We start from the raw sequence: 7,583 nt of genomic DNA on the forward strand, positions 1-7,583 counted from the left end.
GAACCAAAAGTCATTGACAGTGAATGCAAATACATTAGGCCCGTTGGAAGAGGTTCGGTGCATTAGTTTTTTAAAATAATGTGAAAATTATGGTTTTAAAAGTATCCTGCAAATACATGTTTAAACTTTAAAGTATTAATAATGCAAAAAAAAATTGTTTAGCATCATATCTCTAATAACATTTTTTTCAAAATTGAAAGAGCATAATAATGTTGTTAGGTATGAGCATGTGTTTTTAATTAGAAAAAGTGGTACTTATTCTAACATGACCAACTAATTAAACTATTTTTAATTTAATGAGACTGAGAGAAAACCCTCATGCGAACTAACATCTCTTCTTTTCTTCTTCTTCTTCCTCTTCGACCCATTTTCCACTTTGATGTGGAGATAGATCTTGGTGGTGGCACATGCTTAAATGAGAGAGAGATGAGCTTTCTTTTTCTTTGAGAGAGAGAGAGAGAGAGAGAGAGTTTTAGTTAATGCATTGTAAAATCATGAAAATCCCATACTTTTCAAAATATTTTTCAACAATGTCACTTACCATTGTTACTCAAAAATTGAAACTGCTCCCAATGTGTTCTCAAAATAAAATGTTTAAACATCCTAAATTGAAAACTATGACTCAACTCTTAAATAAACACTCCTGCCAAACTCAATTTTTTTTTTTAGTCCATAGTTATTAATGTTTAAATACTGAAAACTATTATTTGAACTCATATGTTGGATCCAAAACTCATAGGCTTAACTCTTTTGGGTTAAGTGATGTCTTTATTTGTTATATTATGATCTACTCAATTGGAAGCCTTCTACGGTATTCTCTCCCCTATAAGTAGTATCAGAGCTCAAGGTGATGTTTGACAAATATGGCAAGGTGTTCAAGGTCCTTTTTCTATCAGGAATAGAGTAAGCCTAAAGGGCTCATACAAACAATCTTGGAGAAAAATGAGTATTGCTATTTGTGCTAGATCACAATGAAGTGTGTGGTTCTAATAGACAGGAATGTACATGCTGGTTCTCATCAATGAGCGTGTAGGGTTCATACATGGTTCCCATAGATGTCATACAACGTGATGGTGATAGAAAAAGCCCCTAAGGCAAGGAGGAGAGCTAGTAGGATGACTTATTCATGACCGACAAAGAGACGGAGACACATGTGAGGGGAAAATTGTTGGATATAAATATGTGAGTGTAGTCTCACATTGTAGTGAGAAGGGTGAGTGATTAATATAACATTGTTGAGTCCAAACTCATAGGTTTAAGTCTTTTAAGTCAACTGGTGTTCCTATATATTATATTATCAATCCAACATATTGGAGGGTACGGTCCTCAAGGTATTCTCTCCCCAATATCATGGAATTGACAGCTAAACAAATAGTAAGAGCTGTTCCAAAGCATAGGTGGCTGAGTAAGACAATTTGTACACTTCGTTTTCAGACTGCCCCTCTTGAAATCAATTGTTATGTCATTGAATATATTATCTAAAGTCATAATCATAATTAGTCCATCACGATAAATGGACTGAGAGATTTATATACATGCATGCCATGACGAACCTTTTGAATATCTTTAAAAAAAAAAAATGAAAATAAAAGGTTTAATTTCTTCAATTATTCCAATATGCATAGAGACTTATTCAGCTCTATAGCTAATAGATTGAACAGCAACCTGACGTACTTCAAATGAAGTTTGGCAGTGGCTTGAAAATAACAGCAATCGAGACTCAAAGTGGTCCAAAGTCCGCGTTTTGTTTTCTAATTGTTAGGGCAGGATCAAATGACATCTTTGATGGCCCGCCATCATTCATGATGTGGTACCTCAGTTATCAAAATGCCCATTCTGCTATCATTTCTATTTTATATTATTTAAGTTTTTAACTATGGCATCTACTTATGATAATAGCTGTTTATTATTAGATCAAGACATCAATTATTTTTTAATGTAAGGAGTGATTGAATCTCAGATCTTTTATTCAATCATCAGAAACTTTACCAGTTGAGTTAATTGAAACCAACCAATGGACTATAACTTAATTTATTATGATTGCAAAATGGCTACTTGCAAATTTTTGAATTCATATATTTGCACATTCAAGTATAAATGCTTGTAGGGTATGGAAGGTAAAGTTCGAGATTCAAGTTTGTACATATACAGCTTAGACTAAAGTAGAATTTTTATCTTGTAAAAAAAAAAAAAAAAAGTAATTATTTGGTACTTTTTAGTATTATTTTATATGTCACGTAAGCTTTAAATGTGTCAATAGTGCACACCGTTTACCACGTAAACATTTTTTGTTAGTAAATTAATAGTAGGGACCAAATTGACTACATTTTGAAAATAATAGGGACTAAATTGAATGCTATCAAAATGTAGGGACCAAATTGACTGCGACTCCAAAATATAAGGATCAAAATGGTGTTTTTCCCTTACAGAAATTAGAGGCTGAACCTTATCCAAAGTTTTTGCTTACAGTTTCTAGGGATTTAGGGGAGGCTTTATACATTTTTTGGTTTAAGGTGAAGATTAAAATGACGTATTTTATATTTTTAAATAGTTACAGCCAAAACAAACTCTATTTATATAAATTTACAATAAATAGAATATAAACATTCAAGCATAAAAAGCAATAAAACTTGATTATAGTGTCACTAGCCTCATTACACGCTCTTTGCGCATGCGATGAGGCTTTTTTTTTTTTTTGGTCTAGTGTCATTTTTTTTTTTTAATAAGTTTGTTTTTGAAGACATGAATTAGTAGAAAAGTGTCATATTTTGTAGACATTTTAAGTGGTGTTCAATATATATTTTTCTTAAGTTTTCCTCAGGTTTCTTCTTGCTAAACTAAGGTTTAAGGGTATTTTTGAACTACATAAAAGTCCAGTCTAAAGAGGAGAATCCTCTTATAAATAGTATAAAAGATGCATAAACAAAATCAATAAAAAACGTATTTATTATATCACTCAATAAGTTGGATTAAATAACTCAATACAATATAACTAAAAAGAATACATATCTTAAAAAATAAATACTAAAAAATTATAATGAAATTATATTTTTCTTAAGTTAATTTTGATATGAAGAAGTAATTAACTATATAATATAATTGATTTGTCTTTTTTTTCACTAAACTTATTTTTTTTATTTATTTTTTATGGGAACTAAACTTAATTTTTTTTTGAACAATTAGTGTGTGTATATATATATATATATATATATATATCCGAAGTAAGTGGATTTCATATTCTTTAAAAAATAGAAAATAAAAAAAGGACAAAATTTGTCATATTTCACTCGATTCTATGAATCAAACACCTCACGTTTAAGTGGAGTAGGTGTGGTAAAAGTAAATTTGCCATAGATAAAGACAAACTGATAAAAGTAAAGAATGCAACACCACACACTAGCACCAGTATATACCGATAGGGATGGCCATGGGTAGGGTATGGGTAGGATATACCCATACCCAACCCAATTAATTTATCCATGGATACCCAATTACCTTACTCAATTAGTATCTATATCCAATTGTTACCCAGTTATTTTACCCATGAATATCCATACCTTACCCAAACCCGATTTTTATAAAATCACCAAATATGTTCAAAAACCAATAAAAGACCAAAATATTCTCAAAATCTCTAAAATGAGCAAAATACCTATGAAACCTCTAAAATGACCAAAATACCCATGATATCTCTAAAATCACCAGTTATGCTTAAAAACCACTAAAATGATCAAAATATTTCAAAATTTCTAAAATGAGCAAAATACCCCCAAAATCACCAAATATGCTCAAAAACCACTTAAAATTACCAAAATACCCTTTAAACCTAAAAAATGTCCAAAATACCCCCGAAACCTAAAAAATGACCGAAATACCCCCGAAACTTAAAATTTGACTGAAATACCTCTCGAAACATAAAATTACCAAAATACCCCCCTAAACCTAAAAAATGACAAAAATACCTCCAAAACCTAAAAAATGACTATACCCCTGAAACTTAAAAATGGCCAAAATACCCCCGAAACCTAAAAAATGACCGAAATAACCCCTAAACCTAAAAAATGACAGAAATATCCTTGAAACCTAAAATCTTACTATAACACCCCCGAAACTTAAAAATTACCAAAATACCCTCGAAACCTAAAAATTGACCGAAATACCCCGTAAACCTGAAAAAGACCAAAATACCCCCAAAACCTATAAAATGACCAAAATACCCCAAAATCTATAAAATGACAAAAATGCCCCTAAGACTTATATGATGGTAAAAATACACCCTAAACCTAAAAAATGTCTGAAATACCCTCAAACCAATAAAATGACCAAAATACGCTCTAAACCTGTAAAATGACCAAATACGCCCAAAACCTCTAAAATGACCAAAAATAACCCCAAACCTCTAAAATTACCAAAAATACCTTGAAACCTATAAAACAACCAAATACCCCTAGAAAATATCTAAAATGACCAAAACACCCTTGAAACCTTTAAAGTGACCAAAATACCCCTAAACTTGACCAAATACAATCAAACCAATTAAAAACAAAGTAGCAAAACAGATCTGAAAGATTGTCTCAAACCGGAAGGCAGTTGGAATGGAGACTGAGACTCTGACACGTAGCATCAGCAAATAGAGATTAAGAATAAAATAAATAAATAAATAAATAAAGCCATTTTCCATTGATGTGTAAAAGGAAAATTTGAGGTTTTTAATTTGTTTTTTTTTTAAGATTAATATGTTTTGTTGACGGAAAGAGAGGAAGAGAAATATATATATACACACACATATGTAGACATACACACACTAGCCTCATTACATGCACTTCGTGCATGCAATGAGACTTTTTTTTTTTAAATATCATAAATTTTCATTTATATTAATTTGAGATTTACATGTTTTTTCATTAATATTATGCATTTAGCACTACTAATACAACCAGAAATATCATGAGGCTAGCTTAAAAAAATGAAAAAAAAAATTTGTTTTTATTTTTTATATATAATTTTTATTTTGATAATCTAATTTATAAGTAGATAAAGCAATTTGATAATTAACAGAAAAGTGGTTGTGGGGACCGGCCCAAAATAACAGGCTGGCTGGGCCCTAGGCCCGTCCGAGGAGTCAGCGTGGCCCAAGCAGTCCTTATTCAGGCCCACTGGGGCAAAAAAAACATGTTCGAGGAGTAATTTATCCTCGGATACTGCAAAATCTGGAGCAAAGGTACATCCAAGTTACTATAGTCCATCTTCCAAATACGTAAAAAGGAAGGAAACCTGAAATATCTCAACAAAGGTTGCCACCACCACATTAAATGCATTACAACTACTCTCCTAGCCGCATTAATGAGGAGAAGACCCCTGAACAGTACTACCTTGGCTACCGCAACTCACAAAGAATTGAGATGGGTGTCTGATGGGACAGGTGCTCAAGTGGGGGTTTGGATGATCAACAAGTGTAAAGCCCAAATGATTGGAAATGGCCTATATAATATGTAAAGGTCTCCCAAGAGAGGGGACGGGAAAAAAGGAGAGAAGATTGTAGAGAAGCCTTACTGCATTGATTTATTAGTCAAGTTTTTAGCCTTATCATTTCTGGAGACTTTTCTACACAGTGGCATTTTCGTTCTTATTTGTGTATTCTCTTAACCCATGCATCAAACCGTTGAAACTAACTGAAACTAAGTTCTTTAGTCTATACTCTACAAAAATTCATTGTGTGGGACCTTTTGGACCAAGACTTAAGCGACAAGGATTGGGTCACCAAATTGTTCACCCACAGTGGCCTATTTTTTAGACAATGTTTTAGTGAAAGTTAGAGTTGTATTTTTACCTAATTGTCTTTTAGTTTTGTCTCTACTCTTTTTTTTCTTTTTATTTATTTATTTATTTTTTTTTATGGGAGTTTGGTCTCTACTTAAACATAAGGATGTATGGGTATTTTTGAACAAAAAAAATGAGGATCCCAAGCCGAGAAAGCTCCTTAAATAGTATTGTAACATATGCATACATACATACATACATATATATATATATATATATATATATATTAGCTTCTAGGTCACAAATAGAATTAATCTTTTATTTTATTTTCTTATATAATTTTTTTTTTATCTATGTTAACAGTTTGGGTATAATCTTTTACTCCTAAACATTAGGGTCTTCTTTTTCTGTTATGTTTTCTTAGACTTTTTTTCCTTTTCTTATTTACGAGCTATAATTTAGGATTTAATTAATATATTTTACAAAATTAGCTAGTTTTTTCTTAAGCAAAATATGAACTTCATTGGTTAAAATTTGGAGTCCTTCCTCAATTAAGGGGTCTTAGGCGGTTGCCTAAATTGCCCGGGCAAGATGCTGGGCAAGAGTCGACCTTGAGGAGATTGAACCCAATTTGCTGACAACCTAGTGCACTATCATTGGATAGTTGTGAAAATAGAGCCAAATTTAACAAATAGAACAATTTTAGGAGAAAGACATTCTAACAAAGTTATTTAGTTATGTAGTACATTTGTGGAACTCAAGTTCCAACTCAAAATCGAGTGGGTTGGAGGAAATTTTATTCTAGCCAATTTGGATGTAAACAGTAAACCCTATCCCTTTTGTTTTTTGTTTTTTTTTTTTTTGTGTTTTTTTTTTTTTTTTGTGTGTGTGTGTGTGTGTGTGTTTCTTTTTTTTTCTAGTCTTTATCTTGTACTTGATTGGCCTTGGGCATGGATAAGAGTAGTTAGAGCAAACATTGCAAGGAACTATGTTCAAATGCTTAGGTTATGTTTGGTAACAGTTTTTGTTTTCTATTTTTAAAAAATTGTTTTTGGGAATATAAAGAAAGAACAATTTTCTTGTATTTTTGAAACCAAAAACACGTTTGGTTAGTTGAAATTAAAAAAGATAGTTTTTTGAAGAAAAAAAATAGAAAATACTGAAATATATTGTTATTAGGATTTGAATTCTAATGCTAACTCATTAAATGAGACAAATTCATTAAATCAAATACGTATTTTCTTTGACTTTTGAAAACTAGAAACTGAAAACAGCATTTTACATGTTTTCAGTTTCCTTCACAAATTGAGTTTTGAGAACAATTGTTGTTTTTTGTCTATTTTGAGTTGCCAAACAAGTCTTTTAGTTTCAAAAATAGAAAATTATTTTTGAAAACAGAAAAAAAGTTTAAAAAAAAAAAATAGTTATCAAACATACCCTTAAACTTCCCAATCTCTTCTTGCTTATGGTAGCACAACACTTATTTCAAGTTATTTAGATATAAAATATTAACAACTTAGTGAAAAGGTTATGGGTTTTTTTTTTTTTTTTTTTTTTTTTTTGTCTAGGGATAGAAGGATGAAATTGTCGCCTTAGGAGAAATTACTAGAGAGATGCTTCCTATATGAATCTAAAAAAAAAAAAAGATTTGCTTCTAATTACTTTTGGTCAAAAATACGTGCACCCTAAGGTGTAGGATAATCATACTATTTTAAAGAAAAGTTTCAAATCATGTAATTTGACTAGGATAATCATACTATTTTTTTCATTTATATATATATATATATATATATATATATATATATATTCTTTCCTTTTACATC

Source organism: Quercus lobata, chromosome 5, assembly GCF_001633185.2.
Source record: "Quercus lobata isolate SW786 chromosome 5, ValleyOak3.0 Primary Assembly, whole genome shotgun sequence".
NCBI lineage: Eukaryota > Viridiplantae > Streptophyta > Magnoliopsida > Fagales > Fagaceae > Quercus > Quercus lobata.